This window comes from Cupressus sempervirens, chromosome 5 (assembly GCF_028749045.1).
Source record: "Cupressus sempervirens isolate cs-2001-9-10 chromosome 5, ASM2874904v1, whole genome shotgun sequence".
NCBI classification, from domain to species: Eukaryota; Viridiplantae; Streptophyta; class Pinopsida; order Cupressales; family Cupressaceae; genus Cupressus; species Cupressus sempervirens.
Genome location: NC_143122.1, coordinates 1,019,607,251 through 1,019,633,954, shown reverse-complemented (window position 1 = coordinate 1,019,633,954; position 26,704 = coordinate 1,019,607,251).

The following is a 26,704-nucleotide window of genomic DNA, read 5'->3' as shown; positions in this document are numbered from 1 at the left end:
CAAGGAACAAAACACACTTTCTAGTTTACAAACAAGGAAAACATCTTTCCTTTATACCATATCTTCAAAATTATTCCTCAAGTCAACCTTGAAGCTTTTACAATTAATTATAATAAGATAATTAATTTATTACAATTACAATAGCACTATCGGATCATAGTCTATAATAAACTTCTCACATATGATTCTAGGGCTTGCATATTTGTTGAAGTCATCTTTTGACTATCCTCTGTCACTATCCAGCCATGCATCTCCTTATTACATCTCAGATGAAAGATATAATAAAAACATAAGAATCTACTCTCTAAGAACTCTATTTTTGTACTTCACTTAGTAAATCAAGTACAACTTATGTACATCTTTGAGTTACATGTTGTGCATTAAAGCTCATCATCTGGACATTTTACTAAATAGGGCCATGACCACACATCACCAAACATGAAAAACCTTTTTCGTACAACTAATATCTCTCTTTATTACTCTCCCAATATTCATAGACTTATTGCTATGTTGACATCAATGACAAACACAGTCATGATTGCAACATATCAATACACTCCAATGCTTAGAATACCCCCAAATGTAGTATCATCATAATTCATGCTAACAATCTCCCCCTTTGGCATTGATGGAAACATAAATGAAAAACATCCAAGTTCTAAGAATACCATAGTACTCTATTTTTGTTGTTTCTATATTTATCTTCTCAAATCCTCTTCATCAATAAAATATGAAATCCTTTGAAACATTTCTCTATTCTTCTTCTTCTTCTTTAGGATCAGAAACATTTTTTCATGGTAAGAAACCTACAATACATATCTCCCCCATAGAGATATTCCTAATAACTATCACGAGCCTTTCTAAATCTCTCTAATAACTATCTCTCCCCCATTTATGTACATATCTCCCCTATTCATACTAAGGAGATTTTTTCTTCTCCCCTATTTCATAGGAGATGTTTTGCATTCATATTCTCTCCCCCATTGACTTCAATAACAAAGTCCTCATTATGTCAATTTACTGTTGCAAGTCTTCAACCAGCTCAAGTGTTCAAAGACAATGTTCAAGACCAAATACCAAGAGTCCTTAATGACTCAGCTCATGATAGATACTTCCCCCATGCAGGAAGTATCAACATTCAATCTAGTCTAACAGTAGTGCTCTATACAACTAGATTGATGCACTTACTACATTATCTACTTAGAAGTAGGAAGGGACATAACCCCAAGAATACCTCTTAAGTACTCAAATGTATCTTTAGGTAAAGGCTTCAGAAATATATCTACAATCCAGTCTTTAGTAATAACATATGCTAATCTGGTCTCTTTTTTTGTTTCTTTCTCTCTCAACACGTGATACTTTATAGATATATGTTTAGTCTTAGAATGCAATACATGTTTCTTAGACATTTTCATTGTACTTGTGTTATCATAGTAAATGACAATATATTTTACAAACTCATTTCTTATATCCTTTAGCATTTGTTTCATCCACATTACTTGGTTACAGTTATTAGCTACTACAACATACTCTACCTCAACTCTACTCTAAAAAATGAGATCTTTTTTCTTTCTTAGCCAAGAAACCAATCTTCCTCCAATAAAAAATTCTCCACCATTAGTGATCTTTTTTTCATCCATAATTCCTACCCAATTTGCATTAGTATATGCACATAGAGTGAAATCACTCAATTTATCATACCAAATTCCATAGTCAAATGCTCCTTTCAAATATCTAAATATCCTCTTTACCATTGCATTATGATACTCCTTAGAATTAGCTTGAAATCTAGCTATAATCCCAACTATATTTGTTATATCTAGTCTGCTGTGAGTTAGATATTACAAACCTCTAATCATGGTTATATACTTCTTCTGCTCAACTATAGGTGTCTCATCCTTACTAGATAACATGTGACCAGTTATCATAGGTATACCAACAAGCTTACAACATTCCAATCCAAATATTTTCAACAAGTACTTCAAGTACTTAGCTTATGAAATGAAAATACCATCACTGTTCTACACAATTTGCAATCCTAGAAATTCATTTCTCCTATCATGCTCATTTCAAACTGATTCTTCATTTCTTCAAAAAATTTATCACGTGATTCATCATTACCTCCAAATATGATGTCATTAATAAATATTACTATTATCAGCAACCCATTCTTAATTCCTTTCAAATACAGGCTACTATCTTTTGTACCTTTAGCAAATCCAAGTTTTTCTAAATAGTTGTCAAACCTTGCATACCAGGTTCTAGGTATTTTCTTTAGACCATATAGAGATTTCTTTAGTTTGCATGCCATGTCTTTTTCTTCTATAAGAGGGAATTCTTCAGGCTTACCTATTCTTTAAGTTCTCCATTTAGGAAGGTTGATTTAACATCCATCTGATATACTTTGAATTTCTTATTCATTGCATAAGACAAGAATATTCTTACTTCTTCTATTATTGCTACAGGAGCATATGTCTCATCATAGTCTATGACTTCTTACTATGAGTAACGTTTATATACAAGACTAGCCTCATTCCTCACAACTTCAACTTTCTCATTCATCTTGTTTTCGAATACCCATTTGGTTCCTATAAGATTCTTATCTTTAGGTCTAGGAACTAACTCCCATGTTTCATTCTTAAAATATGATCTAATTCTTCATTCATTGCTTGAATCCAATGATCGTATTTACATGCTTTATCTATACTCTTAGTTTTAACTTTAGAAATCAAACATATCTCTTCATTAACTCTATTTCTTGTCATCACACCTTTGCCATTTCTTCCAATTATTTACTTTGGAGGGTGATTCTTTGTTAGATTCTTGTTAGTGGTAGGAGTTGATATCTCAACTCTTATCTCATCTCTAAGTTTAGATCTCTATTCTTTAATATGATTACCATACTTCTAGATCTCTTTCCATAAGAAGATCAACACCTTCTTTGATCTTGATTTATTCCTTGGATCTAGATCTATCTTTACTTGTGCTTCAAGAAAAAAAAGAGGTGTTACAATCTTTTCTTGTGCTTCAATCTTTTTTATTCTTTTGTATGCAACAAAAAGATTCTGGATCTAGAAAATTGATGCTCACTTCTTTACACATTTCTGATGTCTCACCAAGAAAATCCATCTTTTGGGTGTCAAAATTTCCTCCATTAGACTTAGGACTATCTTTTTTGAAATGAATCACCATTGATCTCCCAAAGTTGTTAAGATTTTTCTTCAAGGACTGGATTCTCTAATACCAATTGTTAGAATATATAGTCCACCAATATAATTGAGAGGGGGGGAGGAGGGGTGTGAATCAACTATCCAACTATTATCACAATTATCAGCTTTAAAGCTTAACCATATGAGTAATATAATAAGAAACCAAAACAAGATACTCATACACAATAACACCAGATATCTTAACTAGGGAAACCCTTGATCAAAGGAAAAACCTTGGTGAGGATGATACCCACAACATGATGTACTAATATAAATATTCCTTGTTAAAGGATGGAACCTATTAGGAGTCTATATCAAAATTCATTACATATCAGTCCCTATCAGGAGACTTTGAATCTCTGTTAGAATATTCCAACCCTGTTAGGAGTTATTGCAACCCTATTAGTAGTTGTGGAAGATAGTTGGAATCACTACCCAAGCAACTTCAAGGGCAAGAACAATGAACCCACTATCCAAATGATCTTGGTATTATTCCTTGAAAAATAAGAGAAATGAATAGTACTTCCTTCCTCTATCATGTCAACTAGACCTTTGCTCCTTCTGATCTTATAACCAGATCACAAAATCAAATCTAATAATCTCTTTGATTTCTTACTCACATTAAGTAAATATTGTTCTCCTTTTCACACTCCACACATCATAAAATGATTACAAAACACTTTCTACTTTATGAACAAGGAAAAAATATTTCTTTTATACCATATCTTCAAAATAATTCCTTAAGTCAGCCTTGAGGCTTTCTTGATAATTATAAGAAGCTAGTTAATTAGTTACAATTACAATAGCACTGTTGGCTCATAGTCTACACAAAAATTATCACATGTGATACTAGGGCTTACACATCTTCTAACATAATTATCTTTCTATCATCTATCACTATCTAATCACACATCTCCTCATTGCATGTCAGATGAAAGATATAATACAAACATCAAAAACTACTTTTCAAGCACTATGTTTCTGTACTACTCTTAATAAATCAAGTACAACTTACATACATCTTCTAGTTACATGTTTCACATTGAATATCATTATTAGGACACTACACTGAACATATCCATGACCACACATCCCTAGACAAGAAAAACCTTGTCCATACAACTAAAATTTATCTCTGTTACTCTACCAATCTTCACAAACTTACTGTTATGTTAACATCAATGACAAAGACATTCATGAATGAAACATGTCAATAATATACAATACTTAGGATACTCCCCCAAGTTAGTATCATCAACATTCATGCTAATAGTTTTTCACAAGTACAAGTATACATTCAATACTTTCTTACTGTTGAAACTCACACTTTCTCTGATCATGCATCAGATCTCACATCACATAAGACTCACATATCTTTCAAGATATCTTCACCATAGTTTCTACCTCTAAAAGAAAAATCACATAAGAAATATGGAGTCATTGGTATTTTTCTAAATGACAACTTTGATCAAGAGACTCTGAAGTCTAAGGAGATAGTTAAAGAAAATAATGTTCTTGGTGAACTTGAGGATAGTAAGGAATAGTTAGCATATTTGACTGTCTTACTTTGATAAATGATCTAAATTTTGGGTACAAAACATCAATTTGATTTTTTAATAAATAAATATCTAGTGGACATTTCTAATGTGGTTTTCATGAATCAAAATTGTACAAGTAGACTACAAGAGGTTTGCAATAGTGTTATCTATGATGCCCAAAGGGTGATAGATAAAGAAATAGAGAATAATGAAACTTTTTCTTGTGAGATATCTAAAGGAAGAGATAGATAGAATTCAATTTATTGAACCTAAGAAAAAGAAGAAAACATAAATTTCACATTATAGATTAAAGGGACTTTTAGACTAGGAATAAGCATGCAATTCAGGTTTTGAGTCTTGAAAGATATTCCTAATTTTTTTTCTTATGGAACATTTTTTTACTTAGGGTGGCAGATGCAGGAGCATCTTGGGTTCCAAGTAATATTTCATTGGTCTTGGAAAAAATTGCTTTTAGTTTAATGAAGTTCCTTATATTCGCTAGTTGTTTAAGGTTCTATATGGGGTTGATTTATGGAGATCCCTTATATGTGTCATGAAAATGATTTTCTACTTGTTGTTTATAGAGGTTATGTATATGACTATATCTCTTCTAATGAGGTGGATTTTGAAATATGATATATTCTTAGCCAACCAATTATATTCTTTATTACAGTGCATGATAGGTTCACCTCAAAATGAGATGACCTAGCCCCCAACAAATAACCACACAACCAATATAATTAACAATGATAAAAGATTTAGATCAATTGAAAAACTTATCCTCATAATAGAATCATAATATTTACATACAACATGCCCAGTTGTAAGACCTTCCAAGTTATGACCATAACAAAAAAGAATACAACTAAATCCTCATATCCAAAGATCTACCTCCTTGCTCCATGCTCTAATGAATCATTCCCACTAATTAAATGACTAAAACACAAGATTCTCTATATATACTAAACTAAACCACAAGCTGGCCTAGAAAGTTACATCAAATAAACATTCAATCCATAATTCAACCTGATTGTAAATTATATAACACTTAACACATGTCCCAAGCTCACAACCATAACTAACTCATAAGATAAGAGAAACCTATACATCCTTAGACATAGGCCTATATACCATACAATAATCCACATCTAAGATTAGACATAACTCCCACATATCAAATCTGGAAAAAATGATATATAAAGTCTTTCCATGAAACAAGGAACACATTACCAATAGCAAACAAAAGAGCTCTAACTCCAGTATGATATCTCCAATCACTACATGCAAATGTAGGACAAGGTCCACCAATATACCTTGAGCATAACCCTAACCATGCAAATCATAGGATCTACAAAATCCAAGCTTGGCACTATTGCATCAAACAATGGAGTAAATGGAAAGAGTGTGCCCCACACTTTGTTCCTTCAAGAAAAAAAACTTCCATTTCTTCTTTACAAAAGGTTTTCCATTCCAAAAATCTAAGATAATTAATGATTCCATCAATCAATTCCTCCTTTGTAAGTCTACAACCAACCAATCAACATGCTTAAGAATAAACTAAACCTTCATTAATTCTACCTTCCATTTTAGCAACTTATCACAAGACTTACTAATGCCTATCAATAACTCAAGCCCACAACCAATTGATAAAAATTTCAAGTCTATAACATCACCATCAAAAAGATGCTCTATAACATGTAAAGTTAATAACCATAGCAACCTAATTATCTACAACTAGATTCTCTACAATTTTCATGATAGACACAACAACTAAACATTAAAATATCAAGAAGGTTAGGAACCTCTTTGATAATCTCAAGTATCTCAAAAAAATGCCGTTGGATTCTCTAGATAGGTTTCACATCAAACTACAAAAATTGATCAAAAAAACCAATTGTACATACATTTTTTACCTCCAACCTAACCTTGTCATGCACTCTATTAGAATATATAATCCACTAATATAACTAAGGTTGGGGTCATTGTGGGGGGGGGCGGGGGGTGTTAAATTATCAACCTTAAACAAACTTAATCATATGAATAATATAATCAGAAACCACAACAAGATGCTCATACACAATAATACCATATATGTTAACTAGGGAAACCCTTTCTCAAAGGGAAAACCCTATTGGGGATGGTACCAACAAGATGATGTACTAATATAAATATTCCTTTTTAGAGGATGGACCCCATTAGGAGTCTATAAAAACATTCAATAAATATCAAACCCCATTAGGAGACTTTGAATCCCTATTAGGAGATTCCAACCCTATTAGGAGTTATGCCAACCCTGTTAGGAGTTGTGGAAGATAGCTAGACCGACTACCCAAAAAACTTCAAGGTTAAGATCAATGAACTTGTTGTCCAAATGATCTCTATAAATTATTCCTTTCAAAATAATAGAAATGAATAGTATCGCTCCTTCCTCTTTCACTTTCATACAATTTGGACTTCTACTCCTGATCTTGTAACTAGATCACAAAACTCATATTCAATAATCCCTTGGATCACTTACTCACATTCAATAAACACTCTTCTCTTTTTCACACTTTTCACTTCACAAACCAAACATAACACAAACAAGGAAAACATGTTTCCTTTATACCTTATCTTCAAAATAATTCCTTGAGTCAGCCTTGAGGCTTTCCTGATTAATTATAATAATATAATTAATTAATAACAATTGCAATAGCATTGTTGGCACAGAGTCTATAAAAACTCCACATGTGTGATACTAGGGCTTGCACATGGACTATCATCATCATCTAACTATCCTCTATCACTATTTGATTTTGCATCTTCTTATTGTATCTCAGATTAAAGATATAATACAAACAACAAAAACTACTTTCCAAGCACTCCATTTCTATACTACTCTTAGTAAATCAAGTACAAGTTCCATACATCTTTGACTTATGTGTTGCACATTGAACCAAATCACTATGAAAGTATACTAAGCATTGAACCAAAGAAGAAAAACCTTATCTGTACAACTAAGATATCTCTCTGCTACTCTGCCAATCTTCATAGACTCACTGCTATCTTGACATCAAGGACAAACATAGTCATGAATGCAACTTGTCAATACTCTCTAATTCTTAGGACACTCCCCACTATAGTATCATCAGCCTTCATGCTAACAATATCCCCCTTTGGCATTGATGGTGACATAGATGAAAAATATCTAAGTTCCATGAATACCAAAATGGTACTCTATTGCTATTGTTGTTCTCATCTTCCCAAATCCTCTTCATCAATCAAATTTGAAATCATTTGGAACACTGATATGTTCTTATTCTTCTCTAGGACCAGCAATATTTGTTCATAGTAAAAAAATTGCAATACATATGTCTCCCATAGAGATATTTCTCCCTCTTCTTTACATGAATCTTTCTAAATCTCCCTAGTAACCATCTCTTCCCCATTCATGTACATATCTTCCCTATTCATACTTAGGAGATTATTTTCATGCATATTCTCTCCCCCATTGACATTAATGACAAAGGTCTCATTATGTCAATTTATTGATTCACCAATTGTAGATATATATTTTTTACTTCCACCCGACCTTTTCATGCACATTGTTAGAATATATAGTCCACCGATATAACTAAGAGGGGGTGGGGTGAATCAATTATCCAACTATTATCATGATTATTAACCTTAAACAAACTTAACCATATGAGTAATATAATCAGAAACCATAACAAGATAATCATACACAATAACACTAGATATGTTAACTAGGGAAACCCTTGATCAAAGGGAAAACCAAGGATGGTATCCACAAGATGATGTACTAACATAAATATTTTTTATAAGAGGATGGACCTTGTTAGAAGTCTATAACAATATTCAGTATATATCAATCCATGTTAAAAGACTTTGAATCCTTATTAGGAGATTTCAACCCTATTAGGAGTTGTGGAAGATAGCTTGATGCACTACCCAAACATTTTCAAGGTTAAGACCAATGAATCACTATCCAAACGACCTATGTATTATTCCTTGTAGAATAATACAAATGTTTAGTATTGCTCCTTTCTCTTTCATTGTCTTTTCAACCAAACCTCTGCTCCTTTTGATAATGTAAACAAATAAAAAAACTCACATCCAATAGTCCCTTGGATGTCTTACTAGCTTTCAGTAAACAGTCTGCTCCTTTTTGCACTTCACACTTCGCACTTCATACACTGAACACAACACATACAAACAAGGAAAATATCTTTCCTTTATACCTTATCTACAAAATAATTCCTTGAGTTAGCCTTGAGGCTTTCCTAATTAATTATAATAAGATAATAAAGTAATTACAAGCACAATAGCACTGTTGGCTCACATTCTATACAAAAATTCACAAGTGTGATACTGGGGATTGCATATCTAATGACATCATCATTAGACTATCCTCTATCACTATTTGATCATGTATCTTCTTATTACATCCTAGATGAAAGATATAATATAAACATTAGAAACTACTTTCCAAGCACTCTATTTTTGTACTACTCCTAGTATATCAGGTACAACTTTCGTACATCTTCAACTTACATGATGTGTGATCCATGTCATTAGGGGGTGGTCTCATAATAGGGGGTGCTACTTTTTTGGCACGAAGAAATTTGCTAAATGTTGCAAAAGCTGCAACTTTCAAATTTCCTATGTCCACACGAACATATCTTTTATGTTCACGTGAACATATACTATAGATATGTTCATGCAAACATATCTCAACAAAAAAGGTTATGTTCACATGAACGTAACATTAATATATGTTTGTGCGAACATGTTTTAATGGTGATTTATGGTTAATATTCTCCATTTCCCATTTTTACTGTTCACTTATATGGCATGGCAGAATTGTTTTGGACATTGGAGCGAATGTCTCATATTGTTGAGAGAGCTTCATCATTTTCCTCTGGATTTTTGTCATTGCACTATTTTGATAATGTTTAGATGTGATTAATTGAATTTTTTTAATGTTTTTAATGTTTTCAAATAATGTTTCAATGTTAATTTAATATTTTTATTGCTATTTAATGTTAATTAATTATATTAATTTTTATTTATAATTTTTTAATTTGTTAATTCTATATTTTTGTTAATAGAAAATATTAGAAAAACATTAGAAATTATTTTTAAAAACATTAGTCTAAAATATTAATTTAACATTAGGAAACAAATTTAGAAAAAAATAGTGTTAAATTAGACAAATATTAGAAAATACATTAGAAACTATTAGAAAAATATTTTAAAATATTTAAAAAAGAATAGTCAAGAATATTAAAAAAATATTAGAAAATAATAAAAAACTTTAATCTAGAATATTTGAAAAATATTAGTATAACATTATGAAACAAATTTAGAAAATGTTAGTCTTATTAGAAATTTTTTTAAGAAAACATTAGTCTAGAAAATTAGAAAATATTAAAAACTATTATTATAGAATATTAGAAAATAATTAGAAAATAATTAAAAATATTAATCACTAATATTAAAAAAATATTAGTGTTATTAGAAAAATATTAATTTAACATTAGGAAACAAATTTAGAGAAAAATTAGTATTTAACATTAGAAAACACAAAATAATAAGTTCAAAATTCTAACCCTAAGCCTAACCCTATATATAACCCTTGTTCAAATCTTAACCCTAACCCTAAGCCAAACTCTAACTCTAACTCTAGCTCTAATTCAAACTCAAACCCTAACTCAAACCCTAATTCTAACCCCTAACCATAAACCAAATCATAACTCTATCTATAACCCTAACCCCAACTATAGCTCTAAATCTGATTCGAACCCTAACTCTAATTATAACCCTAGCTCTAATCCTAACTCTAGGTGATGAGCTAACCCATACTCTAATTCTAACTCAAACTCAAACCCTAACTAGATAACCCTTCAATTAAAACCCTAACCCCAACCCTAGTGCTAACTTTATCTCTAATTGTAATCCTAATTGTTATTCTATCTCTAATTCCACCCCCAACCCTAACTCGAGAACCCTATATATAACCCTAGTTTTGTAACTTTAATTGTAATCTTAATTCTAACACTGACTCTAGCTTAAACCCTAAATAGCTCTAACTCTAACTCAAACCCTAATTATAACTCTAATTACATAACACTAACTATAATTTGTTAACCCAAACTTTAACTATACTCAGGTTATTGTTAACCCTAGAACTATAATTCTAATTCTTACCCCTCATCCTAAGCCAAACCCTAACTCTAATCCTAATCTAACACTAACCCTAACCCTAATCCTAAATTTCTATCTCTAACACTAACTCTCATTCCACCCCTAACCCTAATCCTAATAGGCTATATATAACCCAAATTCTATAACCCTAACTATAATCTTAATTTTATAACTCCAATTCTAACTAGATAGCTTAAACCCTAACTTGTTCTAACTCTAACTCAAACCCTAATTATAGAACTCTAGTTGTAACCCTAACTATAATCTTAACCCAAACTTTAACTATACCCCTATTGATAACCCTAGAACTATAATTCTAATTCTTAACTCTAACCCTAAGCCAAACCCTAACTCAACTCTAGCTCTTGAACTCAAACTCAAATCCTAAATCTAACCCTAATTCTAACCTTAACCCTAACCCTAATCATAACTCTATCTCTAACCCTAACCCTAACTCTAACTCTAACTCTAACTTGAACCCTAACTCTAATTTTAACACTAACTCTAATCCTAACTCTAATTGTAACCCTAACAAGGTAATATGCTAACCCTAACTATAATTCTAGCCCTAACCCTAACTAGATAACCATTTAATTCTAACCCTAACTCTTTCCCTAGTCCTAACTGTATCTCTAATCATAATCCTAATCATAATTCTATCTCTAATTCCACCCCTAACCCTAACCCTAGAACTTTGTATATAACCCTAGTTTTGTAACCCTAATTGTAATCTTAATTCTAACTCTAACTTGAACCCTAATTATAACTCTAATTAAATAAAACTATACCCTAATTTTCTAACCCAAACTTTAACTATACCTGGGCTATTGTTAACCCTAAAACTCTAATTCTAATCCTTAGCCCTAACCGTAACCCTAAGCTAAACCCTAACTCTAACTAGCTCTAACTCCAACTCAAACCTTAAGTTAAGCCTTGATCTAACCCTTACCCTAACCCCAATCTTAAAGTTACATCTCTAACCCTAACTCTAACTCTAATTCCACCCCTAAACCTAACCCTAACAAGTTAGATATAAGCCTCATTTTGTAACCCTAACTATAATCTTAATTTTATAACTCTAACTCTAACTAGATAGCTTGAACCCTAACTAGCTCTAACTCTAACTCTAACTCTAACCCTAATTATATAACTCTACTTGTAACCCTAAGTGTAATGTTAACCCAAAATTTAAGTATACCCCTATTGTTAACCCTAGAACTATAATTCTAATTCTTAACCCAAACCCTTAGCCAAGCTGTAACTCTAACTCTAGCTCCAAAACTCAAACTCAAACTCAAATCCTAACTCTAGGCCTAATCTAACCCTAACACTAACCCCAATCCTAACTCTAATTTTAACTCTAACTCTAACCCTAACTAGATAACCCTTTAATTCTAACCCTAACCCTAACCCTAGTCCTAACTCTATCTCTAAATGTAATCCTATCTCTAATTCCACCTCTAACTCTAACCCCAACTCTAACTCTAGCTATAGAACTCAAACTCAAACCCTAACTCAAACCCTAATCTAACTCAAACCCTAACTCTAACCCTAATCTAACTATAACTCAAACTCAAATTCAAACCTTAACTCTAAGCCTAACCTTAACCCTAACCCTAACGAGCTCTCTTTCTCATGTATGATATATTGATGTATAGATTAGATGATGTATGATTTGTATCTTTTAAATATAAATTTGTGTACTAGACTACATGTTTGTATTACAATATAATTTAGCTCAATCATTTTAGATATGACTTCACACAATTAGCTTGGTCATTAGCCTAAGGGTGATAAGGCTCCTATTGTGACTCCTACTAGTTCAGCTCCTGGTTTGGCTCCTACTGTGGCTTGTGGTGCTTCTTGTGGTGTTCCTTGTGGTAGGGCTCATGTTGTATCTCATGGTGGGTCTAATGCTACTACTCATCATGGGACTCATTGTGGGGATTGTGTTGCATCTCCTAGTGTGACTCCTAGTGCAAGTTTTCGTGTGGCTCCTATTGCAAGCCTTGGTGCGGCTCTTGTTGCAGCAACTCTATGCATTGATATTGATGCACTATTTTCATTTTCTAAGTAGGAGGTTTTTAGATTAGAGTACTCTATACTCTTCTCCATTAATGAAGTATATAGAGACATCTGTGTGACCATATGTAGGAGCCTATAGGATCTGGCTGCTAGATTTAGATCACATCATTCTTTTACCCTTGATGTATTAGCTACCATATCTAGGGAGCTTAGAGCTAAGATTTTGGGAGATACATCTTTTGATGACATCAAGAGGGTGGCCCCCAAAGATTCCATCAAACAAGAATTTTTTCCATCATATGAGGGTACCCAAGATAGGGTGAGGGGTTATTGAGTGACAAGTTGCATAGATCCTGTTATTGCTAGTATGATCTATCCTCATTTCTTAGCCATGCATGGTCATTATCTATTGCCCCACTTTTCACCCTCTAATTAATTGGTAAACTAGAAATTTGTGCTTTAACAAAGTCTTGGGTATAGTCTAAGTCTAAGTCCTCTTAAGTGAAGGGAGTCTTCATCGGATTTTTCATCTCTCCCTTCCCCACATTTTATAGCCGGGTGGTCTTCCTTCATGTTGTGAGTTTTTGTGGGTAGTCTAGTACCTAATCCGATGGAGATTCACAAAGTACACAAGGATCATTCACAAGAGTCATATCTACCTATGGCCTATCATTTTCTCCATGAAAGGAGAAGTTTGTGAAAATTTGGACTTTGCCTTCTCCTCGATGAGTTTTCACCCCATGAAGGTGATTTCCTGTGAAGAGCACCAAATGATGCATACAAGCCACAATAAGAAGATGATGAGGTACCTTATGATAACTTACTATTTCCTTTATTATTATCTACCTTAAGAAGTATTAAAGATTTATCACAGCTCTCAAATTTGTCCTAGATGGAAAACTCAAAATTGACTTCTCCTCAGTAAGTTTTCAACCCATGAAGTTTGTTTTCCACAAAAGGAAATTCTAAAAGAAAGGAAATGAAAAGTGGGTCCCTAATGAAGCTATACACTCCTTATGGATATCTCTAAACCCAAAGGAAGGAATAAGTCATAAAGAAAAGTTAAAAGGAAAGCCTAGGCAGAGAAATGAAAATTGTCTTCTCCTTGGCAGGTTTTCAACCCATGACAATGATTTTCCGCATTTTAAAGAAAATCAAGTATGTAAGTGGATGGAACAAAAAAATTGTACATGAAACATATTGATATGATAATGGAAGCAATCTAACCATTGTGAGAAATATCTATTAAACAGAATCTAATTAGATGGATATTTCCTTACAGAGTACTCTATTCATAACTCCTCAAAACTTAATGGGAAAAAAGAGAGTAAATATGAGAGAATAGAAAGTTACTGTTGGACCAATGGAACACTAAAAATACATTGAGATATTCTTTATAACATTACATTTACTATTTCAATGGATTTTTCCTTTAATTCATTCATGTGGCACAAACTCTAGAGATCAACAGATGAATTGAAGTTCCTATATAGATGGAAACATGAACAATTACAAAAACTACTACTCTTTCTTGAACTATTATTTTTCTAAAATTGCACAAAATTTTCAAAAGCTACTATTTGTGCATTTACTATTCCTTTTGCTTCCTACATTTAGAATTCATCTCTAAATAGAATGGAAACCAAATTTGTAGGTTTTGATGGGCTAAATAGAATCAAGTTTGCATTGCAGAATTTCATAGACACCTCTCTCTATTTCTATGATATGCAAGACTTTCAGAAGAGAGTGAGATCAAAGCCTATACATCCCATTACTAAAAAACTCTGAGGATGTGGGCTAGTTGAAGCAGTAGGCTTTCTAGTTGTGGTTCAAGTTCTAGAGTTGATATATGAATGTATAAACCATTATAACCTAGACACTAGACAAATTGTATTTCTAGATGATATGGTATTGCTCTCCATTGATAGACAAATAGTGGTAAATTGTCTACGAATTCCAGAGGGTGAAGAGTTTTTAGACTTGACAATTGGTGGAGTCATCTCTGAGTTTTCTATGAAGAAAATGGTCTAGAGAAAGAAGATTATGTGGTCATGGTTTCAAAAGCCACAAAGTGCCAAGAGTATGGTCCCTAAGACTCTTTTTGGTACTAATCTCAAGCCTAAGATTGTAGACATCAAGTGAAAATGTATAAAACCAACCTTGATGTTGAAGGAATTGAAGATGGTAATACATATTTAACAAAGTTAAGAAATACTCCTATCAGCTTAGAGCCTTATCAAGATGTTGGGGATGATCTAGAGGTTATGATGGCCCAAATTGTTAAGAGGACTAGGAAGTGGTTCGAATGGACTATAGCAAAGAGGAACCAAAGCAAAAATGCGACAACTCAATCCTCTCCAACAACTATAACAGTTCCTTCCTGTCAAGGTGATACATCATGTGTAACACTAGCTATTACCAACAGACCAACCCAACCATCTGATGGAGGTGATCAACATCTTGATAAGAAGATTCCTTTGACTAAGACTTGCCATGATGGTTATACCCTAGTGATTGGTGCCCAGCCAGAAGCTTAGAAGAAGGAGGATGAACTAAAAGATAGTGTTGCTACTCTAGTTCCTTCACCTGCTAGTAGTCTAGTTCCATCTACAAGACCTACACTTCTTCTCTCTAGTAGTCCTCATGTGCAAGTAGTGGAATTAGGAGATGGAGGAAGTAGTGATGGTGAGTCCACTGAGTCAGATGAAGTAGCCAAGAAGACTACAAAGATGGAGAAAGGCTAGGAGTCCTTGAAGCTTGTCCCTCAAGCTCAAAATAATCCTTTCTCTTTGACTGCAAAATTAATCACTTTGGTCAAAAGCAAAATGTTTAGTATTGATTCTCCTGGGAAAGCCTCAAAGGTTATAGGCATAGACTCATGGTTGTAAGATAGTCTAGATAGGAAGAGAAAGAGGAAAGATGAAGGTGCCCCCAACAAGGATACCTTATCCCTTGATGTTCATTCTGGATCTGCATTCACTAAGGTCAAGAAAAAAAAGACCTTATCTATCCTTGGGCAAGATCTTGAAATAGGGAATTTAATAATGGAGATAGCCAAACCTAACAAGAAAGGCAGGATTAAGGATATGACTATAGATGATTTCACCATGCATTCAGTAGATCTTGGAGAAGCCAGATATGATACCAAAGTCAACATTTGGAAGTCCACAATTGTGGTGATCAAAGGACAACTAGAAAGCCTTAAGTTGTCAAAGGTCTAGATGAAAGCAGGAATACATGAATTGAATAGTTTCATAAGGCAATTAGCCACCTATTTGGCAAGCATTTATGGGATGTCCATTACTAGAAATCCCACTACTACAGACATCCAGACACTTATCTCTTAGCTTCAAGAAGATAAGAATTTTGGGAAAATCAACAAAGAGTGGAGTGAAGAGATCAAGGTGGAAGGATTCTCTATTATAGACTAGATTGGTAATGCCATTCTAAGATTGGAAATAGAGAAGGATAATATATCATCAAATAGGGCCATCTTGGTTGCAGAAAAAGGTCAAGGGTGATGATTGTGTATCCTTGTTGAAAATTATCATCCACATAGAAGAGAAAGAGGTCATTGAAGTGAAGATTTTACCCAAAGGAGATTAGCCCCTAGTTGAGTGGCTTCAAAGCATGTAGTTCAAATCTAAAATGATTATGGTGGTGGAAGAAGGACTTAGAGAAACTAAAGCCAAAGCAAAGAAGGAGCAGGAAAAAGAATATAAACTGCTAAGAGGATTGCATACTGATTCATAGTCTAGTGGACAAGGAAAGGCAATAATTGGAGTAATTCTCATGTAGAAAAACTTCATGAATTTCATTTATGAGCTGACAAGAATAACTTCTAGTCACCATGAAAATTTTTTTAACCTTCAAAAGCTTGGTAGATGTGTACACGTGGCCATAGAAGAACTATAAGATTGGTCAGGTATTGTCAAAGGTCTGGTCCCAGAGCATTATAAGTGGCTCTTGAGATACACAAATGTGCATGTCCATAAGCATGAAAAGTTTATTTTGATCATTATCACCACCAAAGCCTATAGGGAAAAGATAGAAAAAGGAAGTAAGGAAAAGTGATTCTTATTCCACTTTTTCCCATTTTTGTTATGTAATTATTGTAATAGATGAACTGGCTCCTTTCCATCTGTCATTTTTGAGATGATGAATTGATTGAAATTCCATTGTAAAGGTCATTCAAAATCCTATATGTATGATAATGAAAGATTAATAAAAGGTCAACTAATTTTTGGTGTGAAGTACTTGATGTTGCAAAGTCAATTGAATGGTATTTTGTATCAACTATTTCCTATTCCATTCTGTTAGTTATTAATTGTTAGTTTTCTCTTTTGTCTATATTAAAATAAGGAGAAAACAGAGCTCCATTCCCCTATTTTAAAATAGTGAGCTCAATGTGATAAGTATTGTCATCTTAGGTTCAAAGAGGTCCTTTAAGTTTTTTTTTCCTTCAAGTTAAGCTTAGTTTCTCTACATTTTATGTTTCTAATTAGTTCAGTTTAGCATCAGTTGGTATGAACCATTGAATAATTAAATTTTATGAGTTCATAAGATGTATGAGTCCATAAAAATTAATTAACTTTGTAAATCATTTTTGGCTTGAGTTGAACCCTGTATAGGTTTAGCTTTGTTTACCTCTCTTGTTCTCCAGCTAAGAACATAACCTATTTAGATTTAGATATAAAAAAATTCATTGCAAATCTACAATAAAGAGATATACCTAATAATTCATAGGGAAGGTAGCATTTTCTGAAGCAAATTTCCAACTATTGTAATCAATTATTGCTCATGAATTAGGGCATCTAAGTGTTAAAATAATAAAGAACAAATCTATTTACCAATAGATTTTTTTGTGACTCTACTAGGGAACAAATAGTCGCTTGACTAAACAAATCTTATAACATGAGGGAAAATGGTACTACCTCATGAGAATGTTGTCCCAGAGCTCCAACCTAAGCTTGGTTTCCAAGATGACCAAGAAGACATAATTTCATCTCTTAATACATTTATTTGGAGAAATAGGAGGAATGCTAAACACTACAAGAACACTAGCCAAGTATTGGAAGAAGAAGAATCTAGAGCGGAAGCACTAGAAAGAGTTGTTTGGAGGAGAGACATATGAATGGTAGAAATATAGTTGAGATGTGAAGTTTAAAGAAAAAATTAACCTAGCACCCTAGAACAAACAAGGTTCCTCAGAAGTACCAAAGAATGGGGTGGGCAAGATCCTATTTTTGATAAACTAACAAAACTTGGTTTTCCCATCCTAGATATTCCTAAGTGGAAAGGTGAAAATAAAAGCTAGATTAGACCACCTTTACCCATTAGAAATCAAAGCTCTTCACATACTACTTGTTAGGTATTGGCCTTGCATAGAGTAACTGCTCCTCTCATTGTCAAATTTCCATCATAACTTGCTAGAACAATTATGGTTGTTGCTTGGGCTACAAAAATAGGCTTGTTGGCACTGATAGGCTATCAACCAATCCTAGCTAGTTCAAGGAAGAATGTCCCTAAATTTTTAGGTGATGGGAAGGTTACCATAGATGAACATATTAAGGCCTTCTTCATAGCTACTCACATCTTAGGAGTTTCTCATGAAGACGTAGTTGTAAGGCTATTTGTTGAAACTTTGATGGAAGATGCAACAAACTAGTTTTATCATTTGGATGATAGCTCAATTACCAATTGGGACACAATGAGAATGACCTTTGAAACTAGGTTCAAGATTGCAAAAGATGAACATGTCTTATTAACATAGCTAACATCCATCAAAAAACAACCCACCATGAGTATGAGGGATTTTGTTGTGACTTTTAATAAGATCACTAGTAGGATCTAGACAGCTGATAGGCCTACTATTGGCAATTTGAAAACATTCTTTATAAGTGCAATGCTGCTAGATATCAATTACAACCTAAGAAGGTACCATCCCATAGATTTAGTAGATGCACAAAAGAAAGAAGTTGAGTTTGAAGATAACCTAATCTCTACTAGAAAGTGGAAAAGGAAAATCCAAACCAAGAGAAGTTCTAGTCATACCACCTCATTTGATGAATTGATTGAAAATTTATCAAATGAACTGGTTGCAGTAAAGAGACAATTACCTGGTTTAAGTAATTCTTACCAGTGAAACTATCAAAACCCACTATGAAGGAATAATGATGGAAAATTTCTACAACTTATAGGCTCATAGCCAAGATTGGTGATTAAAGAAGCACTGAAGAAAGGAAACATGTGCATGTTCCATTTGACAATAGATCATGATAGTGAAAGTTGCCCAAAAATTGCTCATATGATGTAGTTACTATCCACTACCAAATTGAATACCACAACCCCTAGCTCTGAGTCAGACTCATATTCAAATGGTGACTCTAGAAACTAATATTTAGAATGAGTCTAACTCTGAACCAAATGGTGAATGTTAAGCAACCATTGATGGAACTTCATACATAGTGTTGACTCAAGGTCAAAAGCTTAGGAATCAATTTGCTAGTCATGCTCCAGGAACCAACCCCACATCTTCATCAAATAATATTCATATTGATCAAGGAGCATCAACATCTCAAACAGATAAGGACAAGACCCCTTTTTATTTCATCCAATTCTTTGAAGAGTCAAAAATTCAAATATCACCTTTAGATTATTTGAAATCTCATCCCTCTGAGTTGAAAAGATTGGTAGATTGTTATAAAGGGAATGCTTCAAATTTGAATCATAGTGTGACCATTAAAGAAGGGGGTGAAAATTTGACATCTAACTTGTTTAACTAAGAGGATTCCATTTTCTTAGAAACTTCCCCTAGGAAAAAACTTGACCCATTTTACATTTGATTGTATATTAACGAATGCAAATTGAGTAATTGCATAATAGATTTAGGTACATTAGACAATGTGATGCCTTATTCCATAGCTAAAGCTTTGGTTCTCACTCTTACTAAAGTTCAAGGAAGGTATTACTCTATGGATGTTGAACAAGTCCCCTTGCTTGGACAGATCAAAGATGCTCAAGTAGCCTTAGCTTCTCATCTAGAAAAGAAACTATTATTGACTATTCTACTTGCAGATATTCTAGCAAGCTATGCAATGCTCTTAAGCATAAGTTTTTGTAAAGATCTAGGGGGTGAGATAAATTTATATTGGTCTCAAGAATTCATACCTATAGGGAGTAAGAAATTCAAGTTGGAACATAAGGAAAATAAAAAATTTACTATCTTGAAGTGAGATGACCCTAAGGCCCAAATTCACTATCAAGAACTAGAGTTTGGCAATTACATGCTATTTATTGAAAATACCCTGAATGATTAGAAAACTAAAGATTCAAAAATAAAAGCACCTAGTAAGGAGAAAGAGTCATTATCCATATGGACATTAGAATTTGATGGAAGTTGTTCCTCATCAGGATCCAATGTAGGTGTGGTGTTAATACCTCCTGAGGGAGAACCCAAACCCATGGCCTTCAAATTGGAGTTTGGAAATACAAATAACACTACAAAGTATGTGGCCTTACTATTAGGGATAATAGTAGCAAAGGAGAAAGGAATAAAGGTACTGAAGGTCGAGGTGATGCAGAGATCATTATAAGAAAAATTAAAGGACAATACTTTGTAAAGAATCACAAGTTGAAAAACTATAGAAATAGAGTTTGGGATGAAATAGAAGGGTTTGATACATTTTCTATTGAATCAGTACCAAGAAGATGAATGCCAAAGTAGATTCATTGGCCTTTTCTGCTTCCTTGTTGTTACCTCATCCAAAATTCAAAGATAAGAAATACTAGGTTGATATTGTGTATCAAGCCTCTATCTTAGACAATATTTAACCCTAGCAAGTCTTTGAAGATGACAAGAGCTTACAACTATTCTTAGAAAATGACAAAGTTACTTGCAAATAGTCATCAAAGGAAGATAATCATGGGGACCTTAAACCTGAGTAGAGGGAAGATCAAGCCAATGAAGTCCAATTGTGAGGTAATATTATCCCTCCATAATTTATTTCTTTGGAAAGAATGTTTAATAGGCATGATGCTTACATCAAACCAAAGAGAATAGAAAAAGGTCCTACTACAAGTGAGTACAAAGGAGTTAATATAGGAGATAATCATAATCCTAAAATGATCAATATTGGAAAGTGTTGTTCACTAGAGGAGAAAGAAGCTACTAGACATATTTTCATAGAATACCAAGATGTATTCACCTAGAGATATGAGGATTTGAAAAGTTATAGGGATGGGAAGGTAAAACATCAAATTCCCCTAAAAACTGATGCAATCCCCTTCTAATTAGACAAAGGAATTATAATCCTAAACTATTTAATGCTATATTCAAGGAGATAGACAAGATATTAAAAGCAATGATAATCTATCCCATTCATCATTCCACCTGAGTAGCCAATATAGTGCTAGTTAGGAAGAAGAATGGAGAAGTACAGATCTATGTTGATTTCTAGAATTTGAACCAAGCATCTTTGAAAGACAAGTTTCCCCTTCCCAATATGGATTACCTATTGCAAATAGTAGCTAGATCTAAAATGATGTTTATGCTCGATGGTTTTTTAGGATACAACCAAATAGAAGTAGAGGAGAAGGACCAACACAAAATGACCTTCACTACTCCATGGGGTATATTTGTATAACATAGAATGCCTTTTGAACTCATTAATGCTGACACTACATTTCAAAGATGCATGAGTAAACATTTGTAGATCTAAAGGATCATATTATAGTCATATACCTACATGACCTCACTATTTTTTCAAAGAAAAGGAAAAATCACATTGAAGATTTGAAGAAAGTTTTACAAAGGTGTCAAGAACATGGAATCTCACTTAATCCCAAAAAGTTTATCTTTTGTGTTATAGAAAGAAAGCTTCTAGGTCATATAGTTTCCCAGGAAGGTATTAGAATTGATCTAGAGTGGGTGGAGGCCATTTGAATGTTAAGCTTACCAGTAAACAAAATAGGAGTTAAGCCATTCTTTGGACAGGTAAAGTTCCTCAGAAGATTTGTCCCAAATTTTGCAAAAACTACTAAATGTATTGTAGATATGATGAAAGGGAATTCAAGTTTTAAATGCAATGAAGCTGCGAAACAAGCTTTTCAGGACATTAAGACTACCATTGCTAACACTCTAGTATTATGTCATCCATATTATAAATGAGATTTCATCATTTACTGTTATGCCTCTGAACACACTTTATCAACAATACTTATGCAAGATAATAAATAAGGAATACAAGCCCCTATAGCTTTCATGAGCATACCTCTAAAAAATCATGAGTTGAAAAACTCAAAAATTGAAAAACATGCCTTTGTAGTAGTCAAAGCACTGAAGAATTTTAGATTCTATATCTTGCACTCACATTATGTGGTCTACGGTCCATATGTAGTAGTAAAAAGCATGTTGATGTAACAAGATGTAGGGTGCAATGCCAGAGGGATGTGGATGGTGAAAATGCAAGAGTATGACATTGAATTCAAGCCTCCTAAGCTAGTGAGAGGCAATGCATTGTACAAAGAAATTGCAGAAAATAGGATTGTTGAAGAAATAGAGGAATCAGGAGAAAGGTAGTTAGTATTAGTAGTAGGCATGTAGGATTCTTGGTTCAAAAATATTTCTTATTTGCTGACATATGGAGAATGTCCGGAAGGCATGACAACAAGATAGAGTAGAGATCTCAAATTGAGAGTAGCTAAATACATAATTTGGGATGAAAAATTGTTTAAAGGGGCTATATATGGTACTTTTCTTCAATATGTTGATAAGAAACAACAAGAAAAGTTGTTGAGAACCTTCCATGATGAAGCATGTGGCATACACTTCTCATCTTCAGTCACAAATTTCAAATTACTAAAACAATGTTACTACTAGGTGGGAATGTGTAAGGATGCCTACTCCTGGGTGGCAAAATGTGAGAAATGTAAGATGTTCACTGGGTGACCTCAATTAGCTACTTTGCCTCTTAGGCCTATCATCATTGAAGGCCCTTTTCAACAATGGGGTCTCAATTTCATTGACCCTATCAACCCAATGTCCAGTGCTGGTCACCAATATACTATTACTACAATTAATTATTTTACTAAGTGGGTGGAGGCCAAAGCAACTAAGAAAACTACTTCTGAAGTGGTATGCAAATTCCTTAAAGAAAATATACTAGTTAGATTTGGTGTTCCTATCAAATTGGTAATGGATAATGCAACATATTTCTCTTCAGTTGTGATTACTCAGTTCTATTTTGAACATAAAATTATAGTTAGCCACTCATCTAACTATTTCCTACAAGGAAATGGTTAGGTAGAATCCAACAATAAGAATTTGATGAATATTGTCAAGAAATTGGTGTTAGATAATTAGAAGGCCTAGCACAAGAAACTTCACAAGGCATTATGAACAGATAGGGTGACACCTAAAAGGACAATTGGCATATCTCCTTTCAAATTGGTCTATGGGACTAAAGCCAATCTCCTATTACCCTTGGAATTAGCTACAAATAAATTAAGAACAATAATTGAAGATGATATCTATAGGGATGGTTTAGCAAAGAGGATTTTATACTTAAGAAAATTTGAAGAGGAAAGGGAAGCAATCATAGATCATATCACACAACATTAGGTGTGTGTGAAGAACCTATTTGATAAATAGATGAGGCCATATAAATTCATGATAGGAGATAGTGTGTTACTGTGGGATAAGTGAAGAGCTCCAAAAGGTATGCATACAAAATTTGATGATTTGTGGAAAGGCCCTTTCACTATTCATCATTTGTTTAAAAACAATTCATTTAAATTAGCATACCTAGATGGTGAGGTGCTACCTCTGACCTATAATGGTTAGGATATGAAGCTTTATCAAATTCCAAATTGAAAATAGGTAACCCCTATACTATCCTATAGTTTCATTTTTGTTCCAATTTGTGTTTTTCCAATTAGGTTTCCCTTGCTTTCCCCTTTTCCTTACTTTTCCTCACTTTAGTTTTCTTGTGTGCCCCCTTTTTATTTTTTTTGTGAACCAAAGATTTTGGATTCCTTGCTTGGGTATAGTCTACCCAAGTCCCTAGTTAGAGCCAGTTGTTGCCCCACTTTTCACCCTCTAATTGATTGGTAAAGTGGAAATTTGTGCTTTAGCAAAGTCCTAGGTATAGTCTAATCTAATTTCTCTTAAGTGAAGGGAGTCTTCATTAGATTTTTTATCTCCCCCTTCCCCACATTTCATAGTTGGGTGGTCTTCCTTCATGTTGTGAGTTTTTGTGGGTAGTCTAGTACCTAATTCAATGGAGATTCATGAAGTACACAAGGATCATTCACAATAGTTATATCTACTTACAGCCAATCATTTTCTCCATGAAAAGAGAATCTTGTAGAAATATGGACTTCTCCTTCTCCTTAGCGAGTTTTCAAGCTATGAAGGTGATATCCTGTGAAGAGCACCAAATGATGCATACGAGCCACAATAAGAAGATGATGAGGTACCTTATGATAAATTCCTATTTCCATTATGATTATCTAGCTCAGGAAGTATTAAAGATTCATTATAGCTCTCAAAATCATCCTAGGCAAAAAACTCAAAATTGAGTTCTCCTCGATGAGTTTTCAACCCATGAAATCAGTTTTCTACAAAAGACAATTCTAAAAGAAAGGAAATGAAAGGTGGGTCCCTAATAAAGTTACACACTCCTTATGGATATCCCTAAACCCAAAGGAAGGAACAAGTGAAAAATAAAAGTTAAAAGGAAAGCCTGAGCAGAGAAATGAAAATTATCTTCTCCTCGGCAAGTTTTCAACCCATGAGGACAATTTTCCACATTTTAAAGAAAATCAAGTATGTAAGTGGATGGAACCAAAAAATTTTATGTAGAAAATCTTGAAATGATAATGGAAACAATCTAACCATTGCGAGAAAGGTCTATTAAATAGAATCTGATTAGGTAGATATTTCCTCACAGAGTACTCTGTTCATAACTTCTTGAAACTTAATGGGAAATGAGAAATTAAATATGAGAGGATATAAAGTTACCATTAGACCAATGGAATGGTGAAAAGACACTGAGATATTTTTTAAACCCTTGTATTTAATAGTTCAACAAATCTCTCCTTTAATTCATTTGTGTGGTGCAAGCTCTAGAGATTAACAGATGAAATGAAGTTCCTATATAGATGGAAACATGAATAGTTACAAAAACTATCGCTCCTTCTTGAACTATTATTCAATTAAAATTGCACAACTTTTTCAAACGCTAGTATTTGTGCATTTGCTATTCCTTTTGCTTCCTACATTTGGAATTTATCTCTAAACAAAATGCCAACCAAATTTGTGGGTTTTGATGGGCTAAATGGAATCAAGTTTGCGTTGTAAAATTTCATAGACACCTCTCTCCATTTCTATGATATGCAAGACTTTCATAAGAGAGTGAGATCAGAGCCTATACATCCCATTACTAAAAAGCTCTACAGATGTAGGCTAGTTGAAGTAGCAAGTTTTCTAGTTGTGGTTCAAGCTCTAGAGTTGATATATGAATGTATAAACCATTATAACTTGGACACTAGATAGATTGTATTACCAGATGATATGGCATTGCTCTCCATTGATAGCCAAATAGTGGTAAATTATTTATGAATCCAGAGTGGGAAGAGTTTTTAGACTTGAAAATTGGTGGAGCTATCTCTACGTCTTCCATGAAGAAAATGGTCTAGAGAAAGGAGATTATGTAGTCATGATTAGCCATGGACCGCCAAGAATAAGGTCCCTAAGACTCTTTTTGGTACTAATCTCAAGATCAAGATTGTAGACATCCTAGTTCTCTTGCACATATTGAAAGGTGAGGTAGAAGCTTTAAATTTCATTGAGCAATATTTCTTTTTGGTACAAGTTATCTACTTAGATACCCAATATATTGACTGGGCTCACTAGGTAAGTGAGAACCTATGCAATGCTCTCAGTGCCACAAAATTCTACAACACATTCTATATGTCCTCCTTTCTCATTTACATGTTAGCTTCCCTAGAATTGTGGCCAAGTCTCCAAAGGGTATAAAATTTTCCTGATGATGTAAATTCTTATGAGCTCTACCCATGTTTGCAACTAGAAAATAGTTATGTAGAATATATAAGATTGAATGATGTATTTACAATGAGAATTTGCAAGGAGCTTCAAGGATGCCTAGAGAGAATATTCAGTCCATAAGAAATGGTGGCTATTAGTTATTTCAGAGCCTATTTCATCCAATTCTCATCCTTTTCATATTTGTGTCTTGTAGCTTTTGATAGGTTCCCCTTGAAGCTGTCAAGGTATCCAAGTGATATGATTGTGTTGATTGAGATTGTGAGGCAAGAAATCCAAATGAATGTGTTGAGTGGGAGCTTGAAGAAGAAAGGTTATGAGTTTTTGATGAAGGTGGGAGCTTTCAACTATGAGTTCTATTCTAATGCAATGAACATGTTAAAGGTGTTCAAAATGAAGTATCAATTGGAGATGTAAAAGTTATTGAGACCTATGTTTGATCCAAATGGATATGCAAGAGATGTTCTCTAGATTGGTAGTGTGATCAAACATTTCACCACTATTGAAGACTACTGGGCTGATTGAAGAGATGAGTTTGAGAGTTGTGACTATACTTTTTCTAGGCTCATAGTCAATCAAGTGAAAATATATAAAATCAACCTTTATGTTGAAGGAATTGAAGATGATGGGCAGAATATGTATAGTAATACATATTTAAC